At 38.4% G+C, this 14,879-nt stretch overlaps 1 protein-coding gene across 1 annotated transcript in view; it reads right to left on the bottom strand.

Annotated features, from left to right (window-relative positions):
• LOC110043096 (uncharacterized) overlaps window positions 1–14,879 on the bottom strand; it is a 390,873-nt gene that overhangs the window by 205,797 nt on the left and 170,197 nt on the right. The gene's annotated exons all lie outside the window — the stretch shown is intronic.

The raw sequence follows: 14,879 nt of genomic DNA, 5'->3' as shown, positions 1-14,879 counted from the left end.
GGTTTGACATGAGAAGATTTGCAGCTGTTTATTTTCCTAGCTGTGCTAACGGAAGAGCCCAATGCTTAAGGTCCTCTGGCTTCTTCAACAGCACTTTTAAAGGTCATGTTTCAGTTTTCCTAAGGATGCGAAGAGCCAAACACTTCATAGTTATGTAGGTTCACCATCATGTGGAAAGAAACGGCAATCCGGCATTGTCTTAATGTATATATGCTTAAAGAATAAATTCTGCATTGAAAACTCACTTTATTTTGAAAAAAATTCCACCTCTTTTACTCTTCTTCCTGTGAACCATGCCTAATGATGAGGCGGTTGGCAGTCGATAGTCAGTGGCTCTGCTTACTTCTGATTTTGCTAACATTTAATAACAATTGCCACAGTGTTTACACGATCAGAATTTTCACTCCAGTAAAGTTCAAACCTCTCCAAAGACTGACCTTTCGTGAAGAGGACTGAAATCCGCCATAAGGGTTCTTTAACTTGTACCGTTGTTAAATAAACATAGGTTATTCTGGAGTGAACTTCAAGAAAGTCAGTTGCTTTTGCTGAGTAACATCGAGAAGAGGAAGGTTAAACCTTTTTTCAATAATTAGCTCAACGTTGTTACTTGTGTGTTGAATGTTTATAATCATAAAGTTGTAATTTCTAGTCGCCTGTTGTCATACGTAATCAAAAGGTTCGAAATAACGGATGTTAACTTAGTTCAAGGGACCTCACACGTTGCGGGAGTTGGCAAACATTTTGTGGTGAGGGCCAATCCGCAGTAGCAGACAAAATGAGAATTGTCGGTAGAGTCTGTGGTTGGGTTTTCAACACAAAAACAATGGCTTTTCAGCTGTGTATGATCAGCACTCGGATTCGAGAAGCGGTTCCTTCCATTCGCACCCCTCGCTATCTCAAATGTATTTTTCTTTCATATTATTTTAGCAACAAGTTGGTCCGGCATGTAAGACATGAACTCTTCCTTTCAAAATAGTATTAAGAGCTAAGATCTCTATGTTATCTGATCAAAGGATGGTTTTATTTCGACGATTTGAATATATACTATGTATAAATCAACTACTAAAATTGATTTCATTTATTTCTTTGACGACTGGAATTATGGCTAAAAAAATGGCATTTTTCGCGCTGTGTCTATATTTACCTGCAAAACTTGGTTTCTTGAGATGTTTTATAACAAACTAGTCAAGCGCGTGATTCTGACGTAGAAGGATATCCGAAGCCAAAGTTTAAATAGAGTGGAATTTCCTTTTATTGATAACCCTTAAGCGAACACGAGAACTGGATCATTCCAGTCTTAATAAGATATGCATGAGGTGTAATTGCTCTAACATGGATGAATCCAGGGAATTCGAAATTTTACTTTACATGTTGTTAGAAACACCATTCTTATCCTCTTCATTGGGAGTATGTGACCAACAAAACCTTAAGAAGCACCATGGCCATGCACTTGTCCATGTTTGGGTGATGAACTGCAAAAATCTGAAACTTGCCGAGACACCGAGACACCGTTTGAAAATCCAAGACTGGGACTTGCAGATTTTTGATTCTGAGAAAGAGACAGACAGAACTAAAATTTCCGAATCCCACGATTTTCTTGGTATTGTTCACCACCCTTCAAGTTGTGTTGAATTCCTGTGTACCAAGCGTATGGATATGGGGTCTACAGCGATAAACCTAGCTGTCAGCAAGTTTAATTCGAGTGTCTGGAGTCGGTATTGCTTCGCCTGTTATCTCCAGACTAGACGACAAATTGATGTCCACTGGATGCAAATTATTTTTACTACGACATAAGAATAACTTACCCAAATCCGTTACCTCAAATAGCTTCCATGAAACAAAGTTTACAGCAATAGTATCCTGAGCCAATAGGCAGTGCATGATAGTGCATTTTTTGTTGTTGTTTGTCTGAGCCCGACAAATCCATGGAAATGTTTTTCTGTTGTCCGTTGTAGTCTACTTTATTTTAACGATTGTCAACACTTCAATTGGTGATAACAGATAGTCTAAATGAGTTGGGTAATATTATTAAAATCTATTCAGTGTAGATTTTTTTAATTGCCGGAAATCGGCTCTTTCTCCGAATTAGACCCATGACCTCGATATAATTGGCTGATTTTCTTACACTGGCTAATTAGCTCTGATTGGAATCGGTTGGTGGTAAATCAGATGCAGTCAGCGTTTAATTTGCTAAAACGAAACCACTATCAATGGATTAAAACAGGTTACAGGCAAGTTTGCAATACATGTACTGGTTGCATTTCAAGATGTTTGTGGACAACGTAGACATCGTATATCTCCATAATTAAAAGAACTCCGATTTTGATCGTTTCAGGGGCCCGTTTCTCGAAGGTCTCGAAAAGCTTTCGCACCCGGAAAGCCATCGCAAAATCTCGAACGTTATGAAAACAAAGATGTTTTATTCACGTATTCTTAATATGAACACAGGTTCCCTTCATACAAGAAGTTTCAGACGTATAAATCTTTCCGTTTTTAGATACAGATGAACTAAAAATGGCTTTACGGGCCCAAAAGGTTGCCGGGACGTTCGAAAAACGGCCCCCAAGCCCGGGCTTTCAGGTCTTTCAGGCTTGAACCCGGTAAATATTACAGTAATCTGATACGAGGCTTACAGAAATAACCAATCTTTGAGGGCTTCGACTGTCATTCTAAATCACTTGGGTTAGGAGAAGAAAGTTTGTGGTTAGTAGTAAAAGCAAACATGTTTGAGAGTTTTCCTGTTTTTAAAACAAACGTCCTTATTTTGTACTATAAACTCAATTGAAATTCCCGGCAGCTGAAAAGTTGTTGGATAAATTGAGTCCTGCGTGTTTTATTGCAAGGATCCCCATTACAAGGATTATACAATAAAAGAGCTGACATCTGTCGAGTACTTTAATCAACTGTTGCCTATCTTATTTTCTTTCATTGTGCATATGGCAGTTACCTTATACGGGTCTACCCCCAAACTGCCTGAAACAATTTGATATAGCTTCAACGGATAGTAGGCAGAGTGACCTAGGTATGGAAAAACGTGTGATTTTGAATTAAACAGAAGCTGAGGTTTTGAGAGAGCCATCAGTCAAGAGTTGTGCCCTCGGTTCTATTTTCAAGGAGTTGCCCGGGTTCGTGACTCAGCAGCTAAATAGATAACAACACTTTATTACAACGGGGAGCTATAATTACAAAGCCATTTTTGTGTGGCTTCATAAGAAAATAATCCGTAAACAATACATTTGAAACGGTGTTCAAAAACGATTAGCCATGGAAAAGTTCTTCGATAAAGCTGTAATAATATGCCTTTCCAACTCCCAAAAACTAGGTGACCACTTCTTTAACCAGTATATAGGTCTTCCCAGGCGAAATTCTCTACTACGTATCCTTGATCTGACCTTGACCAAAACAAGTTATGCCAGACGATCAGGGATTGACATATCTGATAAATTCCAACTTAAACAAAATTATTTTATTTCCTTTCTGAAGGATATTTTCGCGCAAAAGATAATTTCTCACTTTCAGAGAGGTAAACTTCAGCGCATTTTGTTTGCAACACTCCTTAATTTATCTTACTTATCCCTCTTTATCTTACTACACCGTAAAACAACACCGTCTCGATTAAAACACACAAATAACGTTAAACTGGTACACCTTTGACTTCAAAACCACTTAGAGCTTCCTTCTATTGACTTTTGCACTCAAGACTTGCTTTATAAATTGTTCGTTTTCCGTGAAGAGTTCCAGGATTAGTCAGAGCTCTTACGTTTTGGGGGTCTAAAATCATATTCAAATAAAAATTGGACCTTGATAAATCTTCCGGTTCAATATTTAAACTGAAAACAGTCAAAGAAGCCCTAGCGGCGAAAACGGAATGGGGTAGAAAGATATGGGGTAGAAAAATTCGTCACTAACTTACTGCAGTGTAATAACACCAGCCTACTTACAAAGGCCCACAAATTATGACAAAAATAATCGTGCTAAAACAATTTCTAAGTAATTTTCGTACTTCAAATTACTTCCTCTACGTGCGGCCAATGAAGACGTTCAGGTGCGTAATAGCAAAGAGAGATACAAGGTACACATCCGGAATTCTGCACGTGTGTAAATCGTGACAGCCAAGGAGTGTTTAACATCCTGTCATTCGGCTTTTCACCGCAAGCAACGTTGAATGATCTAAAAATGTAAGGTGGACGAACACAGTTTTCGCGCGCGCTTTTGCTGATGTAATTCAGCGCGCGCACAAGGATTGCAAAAAAAAACAAAACAAACATGCCGTCAATAGAGCGATTATTTTATTTACTCAACACCCGCACTATCTGTGCTATTTTTCTCTATAATTGAACGCAGTGTATTGATGGCTTTAGTCTTTTATTACAAAGATGTTTTAGAAAAGGTAACGATGCAAAAAACCCAGCAATTCTCAGCTTTTTCTTTGTTACCGAAAGAACCCAGTTAAATGCAGCGCATGTGTAGTAAGTCAATAAATTGCGATTGAATGAAAAATTGCACTCTCGGAAATACGCCTATTTCTCGAGAACCGCTCATCAGAATTTCACGAAATTTGGCACGAAACTACTTTAGGAAATAAGTAACTGGAGTATTGAAAATAATTGAGCTTTAACAAAGGAAATTTTAGATATTCCAGTGAACCTTCAGCAAGGGATAATTAAAGCTCTCTCTGTTAAATTATTAGCAAAATGGTGTTAACTTGTGAGAATCGTTACAAGCTTGTTGCATGCAAATTATAAAGAAAATCTAATGACTAGATTTTCTACAAATAAATGAAACGCAGGTATCAAAAACTGTGTTCAGCCACCTTAAGGGCGGGAAATTTCCACAGCAGGGTAACAATAATAGATAGCGCCTCCACGCTTTGTGCTCCAGATCACAAACTTAGTCAAGCAACCCGGTAACGCGGCTCCGTTGAAAAGTGTAAACATGTATATAGAAAGAGCTAGAAATGACTACGGTCCTCGGAAGAGTCTTACTCCAGCTCCGGAAAATTACTACTCCTCTATCGCTAGGTCTGCAAGAGGAAACGAATTTCTAAATATTGCCTCCTTGGCCATGAATGGTAGCGTGTATGCCAATCCTGATCAAGTAAAGCCAGGACAGAGAGACATGCATTTAGAACCAATGTATATCGATGTCGTCGAGAGATCCAAACCAAGAAAGAAATCCCGAAAGATAAAATGCCTTGTGGCCTGGCTGGTGATCTTGACCTTGACGTCGCTCGCTTCTTTCGCGTTCACGACCATCATCTTCTACAGCACGAGTATGGGCGCTGTGAAAGCAAAGCTAGGCGGAGACTCCGATTCACCAAAAGATAGTAAGGGCGTTCGAAATGTAATCAAAGAGGAGAGATCCCGAAAAACTCTTAATCATATAGATTTGTTCAACGTTTATTAAGGTGTTGAACTTGATTATTATAATCCCAGTTAATGAGCTTATTTCCTAGAGCGGGGAAAGAGCACTGGTACTGTTTGACTTTCAAGACACTTTTGTTTTACGTTTTAAAATCTGACCATCGTTTTGTTGCTTCCATTCCGTAATCTTAGTTTCTACGAGTCAATTTTTCTCTTTTCTACTCAATTGAGAGCACCCAGCCTCGAAAAAAGTTAACACAACGTAGTATTTCCAGTTTTTCTTGTTGTCAAAGGGTAATACGAGAGCCGCAGGAAGAAGAACAATGCTAAAACATGTGTGGTTATGCAATTATACTTTGCTTCGTCACGCTACCTAACAATGTAAATGTATGTTTACAACATTATTTTAAGTGAGTATCTATTCCAAGGTGATTTTCACCAGATAAAGGAAGCTTATTTACAAAGAAAAAAAGTTTACTGCTCTTTAGCATGGTATGATTTTTGTTAGTCGAACATACGTGAGCAATTCCAACATTTTGCATTTTGTTCCCAAAGTCGTGGAACAGTTGCACTTTGTATATGTGTGTTTGTCCTAACTGCGGGGGATATCCTACACTCCTAGTTTTACACGGAGCAGCGCCAAAACATCCGTGAACTGTAATGTCTGTGTTTGTTTTCCATGTCAAAACGTTGAAAACTCTTCTATTTTTGTAAAAACGACCTACCGACCAACCGCGTGTAAATTTATGTAAAAATTGGTGCGTTCCTATATGAACTTTCAGTCGTAGTTCAAAGAAACTCAGAAACTTTTCGAAACCTTATCTTGTTTCTTTTTTGAAAACCCCTTGAAAAAGTACTCGCTAAATGCCAGACTTTTATAACTCTATATAAAGAAAACTAGCACCAGGTGCCGACGTAATAGTGCAGGTAAATTGAAGTTACATTTTGATTTCGAAATAAACAATTGATTCTCCCTTCCTTTTCAAGTAGTATTATTTAAAGAAATGGAAGATATATTCTCTGTGTCTCTATTCAGTTATAGAACCACTTTTGAAACTTTGGGGACACTCGAAAAAGCTAAAGAAACACTCGCCTTCGGCTCGTGCTCGAACATCATCTATCAGGCTTTCTTCCAAACTTCCACAGGGGTCTCTATTAAACAATTAGATCAGTTATGAGCTCCAGATTTCTAGCCGGCGATAGTACACGAGAGCGCAGCCCGTGTCAACTATCACGCATAGAAATCGAGAGCGAATAATCTCCTTGTTTTAGTGTAAGCTGATCTACTAGTCGTTCAAAACTTTCTCTAAATCCTCTTCGCATGCAGACACTTCGAAAACGCCAAGAAGCGACCGACATTTTGTTAACAAGGGCACACTGCTTCGTTATTCACTATCTATCACAGAATAGATTGTGAGTAGCGTAGCCAACCAGAGAATGGCATTCGTGATAGAACTCTAGTAAGTCTTTGCTAAACCTCGATAGAAACCGCAAAAGATTTGTCAGTTTTTGAAAAATTAACCTTACGAATTACAGTATTATTTTACTGCAAACTTCCAATTTTGCACGTATCATGCTTTCAAATTTTATGCCAAACTGTCATCTGCGTGTTAAATCTGTCAATTTTCGTGGGTGGTGCAATTCAGCAAGTAGACTTTATTTCCAAGTGGAAACATTTTGTTGCTTATTGAAGGTCGGTGCTGAGACACTTCAGTGTTCATAGGCATCAGCACTTTTTGGCTTGTATCTTAAAAAAACAATAATGCTAAAAGAAAAAGGATGTTTATGTCTTAGTAATGAAGAACTCAGTAGCGCTTAATGTTATGTGTTTAGGCCCCTCCATTCTTGCCATATGGTTCTCCTATAAATTCCGAGACGATCGAGCACTGACACCAATATGGCTAGATGACCGCTCCTATACTCCGTATTCTTCAATATTAGTTTCAGTTCGGATTTCTCTAAACATCACTTTTAAATTGTCATCATGCGCGAATATTAGAAATAAGTCGATATAAATATTTTCACGCAATTTGAGAAACACTCAGAGCAAAGAACAGCTTCAAAAACAAGAGAATAAATAGGAAAATTTGTAAGAAGAGTCACCTTTCTTGCTTCGGACAAAAATTTAAAACGTGAGGGGAATATTTTTATCAAAGCTAAATCCTTATTTATTTGTCCCAAATGAACATCTTACGATACTTACTGCTTTGCAGTAAGCAACGTTCAGAAGAAAATTAGAGGGCCTAGAGGTCTATATACACTTTTTCGTCAATACTATCTCAAAACCACTGTCTTGTCTTTTCCTACGATAAAACAGGATCATGCTGAGCAACGAAAAATGACATTATCACTTTTCAAGAGAAATTCAAGAGAAATCGCAAATGTTACAGTAGCTCAGTTATGATGTAAAACTAATGCAGCAATCTAGTCGCCTTTTAAGCTTTTAAGTGTACACCTGGTAAAACTAATTCAGATAAAAGATGTTAGTACTCCGGACGAACAAACGCTTAAAGAACCGAACTCTGTCCGTTCGATTAAAAAAAAATCGTTCGAAACCAACACGAAGTACACGGTATATGGATATAGTTGTGCAAAGCTTTGACGGGTTTTTTTCGGGACATAAATGGCGTTTTCGTGTCCTTTTACGCTAAGAAAATAATTTTATTTTTGCGTCACAAATACGTGGGTTTTGCTTGCTATATAAATAAGGCAACAAATTTAAGAAGACTAACGACCTAATAGCCATCGTTCAAAGAAACGAAGGTCAATATCGCAGTTGGGAAACAGGAGCAAATACATGAAATGTGTTTTGATGGAGAATACTTGTATCTGTGCAAGAACAGCGAAGCCGCTTTCAAAATACCGGTGTTGTATACTGTATATTGTATACTGCTACGCACGGGCGTCGACCATCGGCGATTCTAGTGCATTTGCCTACAAAAAATCGCAAGCATTCCCGATAGTCTGATTGGTTCTTTAGTTGAGGTATGATTACACGTCATACAATCACTTTCTATGCTAAAATGAAGTTCATTTTAGGTTGTGTAAAATTTCGAAACTTGCAAAACCTGCTTTTAATACTTTTTTTAGTGGCAGTTCGAGATTTTGGCTGGTAGGAAAAGGAGCGGTTTTAACCAGGTGCCTATCACGTGGGGAACACGTTGAAACAGCAGGTATTAGGAAAAATGCACTGTTAGAGCTAAACCTGTTGTGAGCATAAGGTTTTCCTCACAACGGTTTGAATCGTGAATTGAACCGGTTGATCAGGCAGTGTTTATAATAGTAACCTAATCCCATTTGTTTTGTAGAGTCGGGCGACACCTTAAGGTGATTCCTTAGTATTGCAGTGCGCATTCCTACTGCGCACGATTTTCGCGCGCGTACAAAACGTAAGAGATTTCTCTGAAATTAAGCCCGATAGCGAAATAAATGCTCCTTTTCTCTTAAACGAGCACGGTGACCCCCACTTTTTGTTTCATAATTTCAATGAGAACAGTATCCTCAATAACTGAGAGAAAAATTATCAGAAATCTATGGCTACCTTTTTCGCAAATGAAATAAATACTGAAGAGGAAGACATAACGGGCCCAATAGCGCACGTCCAAGTTATGTTTCCTTTAAAGGATAAAAAATGCAGGGTATTTGAAGACATTTTTTCTGGTACGTAGATAAGTAAATAATCAAAGAAAGTCAAACTCTGTGTGGTATACCACGCTGCATTGGAAAATAATCAAGCTTATTTGATGCGCGTGGATATTACCGAAAGTCGCCTAAATAACCGTATTTGTCAGCTTTGTGGCGTGAAAACAAGCACGGCGACCCCCTCTTTTTACTACGTTTATAATACCTCCTTGTCCTGTAACAACAGCATACCAAGTTTCATGTGAAATCTACGGCGGGTTCTTCTACTAGGGAATCACCTTAATACTTGGGTATACCCTGTACGGGTCCGCAAATGATCCCAGGACCGCAAATGATCCCGGGCCGCAAATGATCCCCAAATTGGACCGCAAATGATCCCGGACCGGAAATGTTCCCCATATTGGACCTCAGATCGTGGTAAAAGGCATCTGATTTGGGACTCACCTTTTTCACGATACGTTCGATTTCCTGTTGGATTGACCATGGTGGTGCTCAACGTTGAACTAAAATCCGATCGAGCCGCCTTAAAGTAATTATAGCTCTTAGTTTTGTGTCTTTTTTTGGTACAATATCTTTAAGGGGTGAAATAAAGCGTAACCCACGCCCGGCTTGGTCCCCTTGAGAAGGCAAAACAGACGCAGACTGCATGTCGCAGGCTGAAGTTTGTTTCAATTGAGGCTAAATGACCGGCAGTCGGTCAAGGTTTTAAAATCACTAAATGACCGGCAGTCTGATATTTTTCTCAAATTTAAGGAATCGAAGGAACCCATCCAATTCAAACTACCATATGTCGATTAAGAACTGCCAAGCGATCCAGAAGAGCTGCATAGATCGCAAGTCTAACACTTGGTTTACGCTCGGCTCATGGTTTGTGACACTCACGATTTTTCTGGGTCGACTGCCGGTCGCGGTTTTCAAATCACTAAATGACAGGCAGTCCGATATTTTTTCTCAAATTTAAGGAATCGAAGGTACCCATCCCAACCCAAGCGATTCAGAAGAGCTTTATAGATCACAAGTCTAATAAACGCTTGGTTTACGCTCGGCTCAGAGAACTAGACCATGGTTTGTGACACTTTAATTTCTTTTAGGTCGACTGCCGGTCACGGTTTTCAAATTACTAAATGACCGGCAGTCCGAGTTTAATGAATCGCGGGAACCGATCATGTACAAGCTATCTTACAATATGTCGACTGAAAAGTTTCAAGCGACCCAAAAAATTTTTTCTACATTATAAGTATGAGAATAGATGGGTTCCTTCGATTCCTTAAATTTGAGAAAAATGTCAGACTGCCGGTCATTTAGTGATTTGAAAACCGTGACCGGCAGTCAATCTAAATAAATCCTAAGTGTCACAAACCATGGTCTCGCTCCCTGAGCCGAGCGTAAACCAAGCGTTAGACTTGCGATCTATACAACTCTTCTAGATCGCTTAGCAGTTCTTAATCGACATGTGATAGTTTGAACTGGATGGGTTCCTTCGATTCCTTAAAATTTGAGAAAAATATCAGACTGCCGGTCATTTAGTGATTTTAAAACCTTGACCGGCTTCCGGTCATTTAGCCACAGCAACCTCTGTCCCCAGGCGGTGTTGGACACGACTCGCAAAGCATGTCGGGAGAAATTTTTCTTGGAGCTCATTTTCATCTGATCGCTGAACGGCAAACATCTCCACGCGCTGATGGTGACGTGGAAATATGATTTATTGGAGGTTCGTTCGCATCCGATGCTGAGAGAAATCTGGAATGACATCCATATGAAATGTTCCGCACGCCAAGTAATAGCTGTAGATGACTTGGGCCACTCCTATTCTTGATATACATCAATGACATAAGTGCTTCCTCAAATTTGTTTTCCTTCACATTATTTGCTGATGACACCAACATATTTTACAAAAATAAAAGTCTAAACCAGTTACTTACAAAAGCAAATGGTGAGTTAACTAAACTTTCTCTATGGTTCAAAGCAAATAAATTATCTTTAAATATTTCTAAAACAACTTACATGATATTTTCAAACAGGAAAAACATGAATGAGACTATAAATTTAATGATAGACGAGAACATCATTGACAGAGTTAGGAAATGTAAGTTTCTTGGCACAGTTAGATGAAAACCTAACATGGAAACCTCATATTAGCTTGGTAACAAGTAAAATATCAAAAAGTATTGGAATTATGTTTAAAGTACGGCAATTTTCAACCAAAGAAACGACCAAAACCTTATATTACACTCTTGTTTACCCTTACATACATTACTGTAATGTCATATGGGCCAACAATTATCCTACTAGACTATCTAGAATAGTAATACTTCAGAAAAGAGCAGTCAGGGCTATAGCTAAAATACAGTATAGAGAGAGTACAGAAAATGTCTTGAAGGAGATAAAAATGTTAAAAGTACAGGAGATAATTTAATCATTTTTTATGATAAGTTTTACAATAATCAACTTCCAAAAAATTTGTCAGACATCTTTTCAGCAAATTATCAAATACATAGTTATGGTACACGACATGCAGATGATTGTCATCTCCCTCGTAAATCAGCTACACTTGGCCAATACTCCTTGGCCTTTCAAGGTCCAAAAATATGGAATAGTATAGACATCAAAACACGAAAAATCAAATCTTTCAATATATTTAAGAATAACATAAAAAGATCTATAATAGACAAAGATAGCAGCAGTGGCAAAATATCCCTTTTATAAAATAAGATATTTCGAGTTGTTTCAAGTTTGATGATTATTATCAGTTAGTTGATAAATGTCAAATTAGGAATATATAATTTCAAGCATTTTTTTTTGGCTTTTCTATAGACTCGCTCATCACTTGTTTTGTATCATCAAAATAGTAATATTAGGCGATTTATAGTATATACTGTAATAGGTGATGGAAGCAATATAAAGTTGAAAGTTGACTTCTGCTCGATTTACAAAGCAACCATTTTCAGTGCTAAACAGATGATTTTAGTAGGAATCAAAGCTTCGCGGTTCGTCGAATCTCTACGGTTGAAAGATAAATTATTTCCGTTTCTGATCTCTTCGAATTCGATCCTAACTTGCCGGAATTGAACCTACCTTCGGCACTTTCCTTCTCAGATAGCTCGACTTGTGTGTGAAGTGTATCAGTGTATCGCTGGCCAACAACATGGTTGTTGACAGATATCATGTTTTCGTTCGACCATAAGAGAGCTGAAAAGTAAAACCTACGAAGAAAAGGGTTGAATAATTCGAAATCAAAGCCATGTTTTGTCCTTGAAAACTTGTGCAAAGCTTGATTAATCGAGTTTCGCCCACTGTATTTCCTTATTAACCAAAAGGAATCTTAAACAACTTGCTAATGAGCTATGGCTCTTTCAAAATGACAAAAACAATTTGCAATAAATGGAATTAAAAAACTAGAAGCTTAATGGGAGAAGTAGGGTATGTTTTGCTTCAATGTAAGTGCTAAAAAATAATTGTATTTGTCCCCTGTACCAGGTCACACTTCCGGCAAATCCTTGTTCAACTTACAAATCCAAGATTAAATATCTACTGTGTGGATCTATTTTGTAAACAATGGGATAACACGACTTTGGTCTTGTTCAACTTCCTTGAATGTATTTAAAGTAAAAGGGTCTACAAATGACTTTGCCTCAGACATTGCCACTGGCAATATCAATGTTCAAAATGATGAGAGTTTGAGATTTCTCTTCGCCTAGTGCTTAGGTGTTGGATGTAACTTGTATCTGCTCCAAGTGTCCATTCCTGGGTTCTCAGTACATGTGAGGCCATGTAAAAGGGAAATCAGGCTCAATGGAAAGATGGCTTGGTTGAGTTACATGAAATGAATGCTTTGGACAAATAATATACTTCATGCTATTTAAAGTGGTTGCAACTAAAATTGCAGATGGGAGATGTGAAAAAAAAAAAAAAGACCTACATTTACTTGCAAATAATAATTCAATTCCAAAGTATGCTTTTTAAACTGAATGTTTGCAAAGCACTGACAAGCACACCAAAAAAACCAGCAAAATAGCACAAAAACCATATTCTGGAAACAACAGCCAACATTAAGTTCACTTATAAATTAATAAACTGGAAGACTGTGAATGATAGGCACGGTCAATTAGCAATGACTGAATTGCTCATGGTCCTGTGCCTTCATTGCATGTCCTCATATCACAACTCTGCTAAAGTTTAAGGTTCAATGTAACTTGTGTAAACTAAAGGGAGCTCCTTACCCAGAAGAGTGCTATGCAGGTCATTTGAAATATCTATCAGTTTAAAATTTATTATTTACTGCAAGTCCTGTGGTCAACAACACAGTGATCATGTACCGATATTAACATTTCCTACGTTTGCTGTTAAATATTCTGCTAAAAACAGTCTCCACAGCACTTCCTCATGTTGACTCGTAATGACTATGACCAACTGAATTCAGAATAATCTAGCATGTAGCTGTATCCTAGATCATCTATAGTGTGATTTTTTGACTGAGATAACTAAATTGCAACAACATTTGAAAATACAAGCAGATGCACTGTACTGAACACTTGCAGTAGGTCTTAAAACTTGGGATTGCCATGCAGCTTTCTAAAATTATCAGCCATAGACGACTGAACAATAACATCCGATCCAAGAGTAGTAAATTTCTGTTAGAGATAACAGTTCAAGACAGGCAGCGATCATGATAGTGAAAATTCACTGTAAATGAGATGATATCTTTAATAGACTAGAATCCAAAGCAGGATCCAAAAATCTTGAAGATCGGCCAAACAAACGGATGGCATACTTACTACAAAAAAAAAACAAAAAAAAACAAGAAAACATTAAGATGTAAAGGGAATAAGCCGAGCCACAAAATAACAAGGGTAGAAATCACACAATCACTCCCGCGAAATACCGCGAACATCTGACAAATCAAGGAAAATGCCCCAACTTCAAGTCCGATTTTGACCGTTGAAACGGCGGGGCCCGCCTGGGCCCGCCGAACTTTCCTAAAAGTTCAACTCTCGAACTAAAGTTTCACGAAAAAATAATTCACAATACTGATCCCTGTTACCCCGCAAACGACTAAAAGAATACCCATGTCAAGCGCGTGTGGTAAACAAACGTTTTCAACATAGCATGATTTCCATTGACCAGTTCTGATGCAAAAATTGCTTACCAAAGCTTGAGGCTTGGCAAATAACTGGTCTAGATATTACAATAGCGGCACCTAGAAAAGGTTCGTTTGAATCTCATGATGAATGCAGAAATCGGTCGAGAAACGACAACCTACTCTCCATTCGCAACGAAAAATGTGCCCGCCATTGCTCCGGCTGAGACGACATATGATTGGTCGAATACTGTCACGTGAACCGTGTCCAACGCCGCCTGCTCAGTCCCGGGGGACCCAAGTATTCTTCACTAAGTAAAGTCGTAGATGTGTTTACTTTTAATTGAATTGTTACACCAGTGATGACAAAGCACGATTGAATCTTCAGACTGGGTGTCAATTTAAACCACGTGGTCTCATTAATAGAGTCAGGACTACAGGGCCATATCCATCGCATGATAAGACTTGTGTAAAAAGTCTCCACTCAATGTTTCAAGAGCCAATGGCGTTTCGAAGTAAAAAAGTCAAAGTGCAGCCAATTGAAACGTTCAGCTCAGAGAAACCTGATGAAGAAATCGTTCAGAGTGAAGACAGCTTCCAACTTGAGTTACAAAACGACAAGCATTCACGTCGCAATTTACACTCCATTCCAGAGGAAAGCTTCAAAGGAACACCTGAAAGTTCCAAGAGCTTATTGAAAGATGATTTGACGCAGAATTCTGTCAGCATCGAAAGAATTCGCAAGGAGGTTTACTCTCTCCGAGTCCTGGTTGCAGTCTTAGTGGTCACCTCCACTG

This window comes from Orbicella faveolata, unplaced genomic scaffold (genome assembly GCF_042242905.1).
Source record: "Orbicella faveolata isolate gen_17 unplaced genomic scaffold, um_ofav_v1 contig_24, whole genome shotgun sequence".
NCBI lineage: Eukaryota > Metazoa > Cnidaria > Anthozoa > Scleractinia > Merulinidae > Orbicella > Orbicella faveolata.
This window is presented reverse-complemented; position numbering and strand designations above follow the sequence as displayed.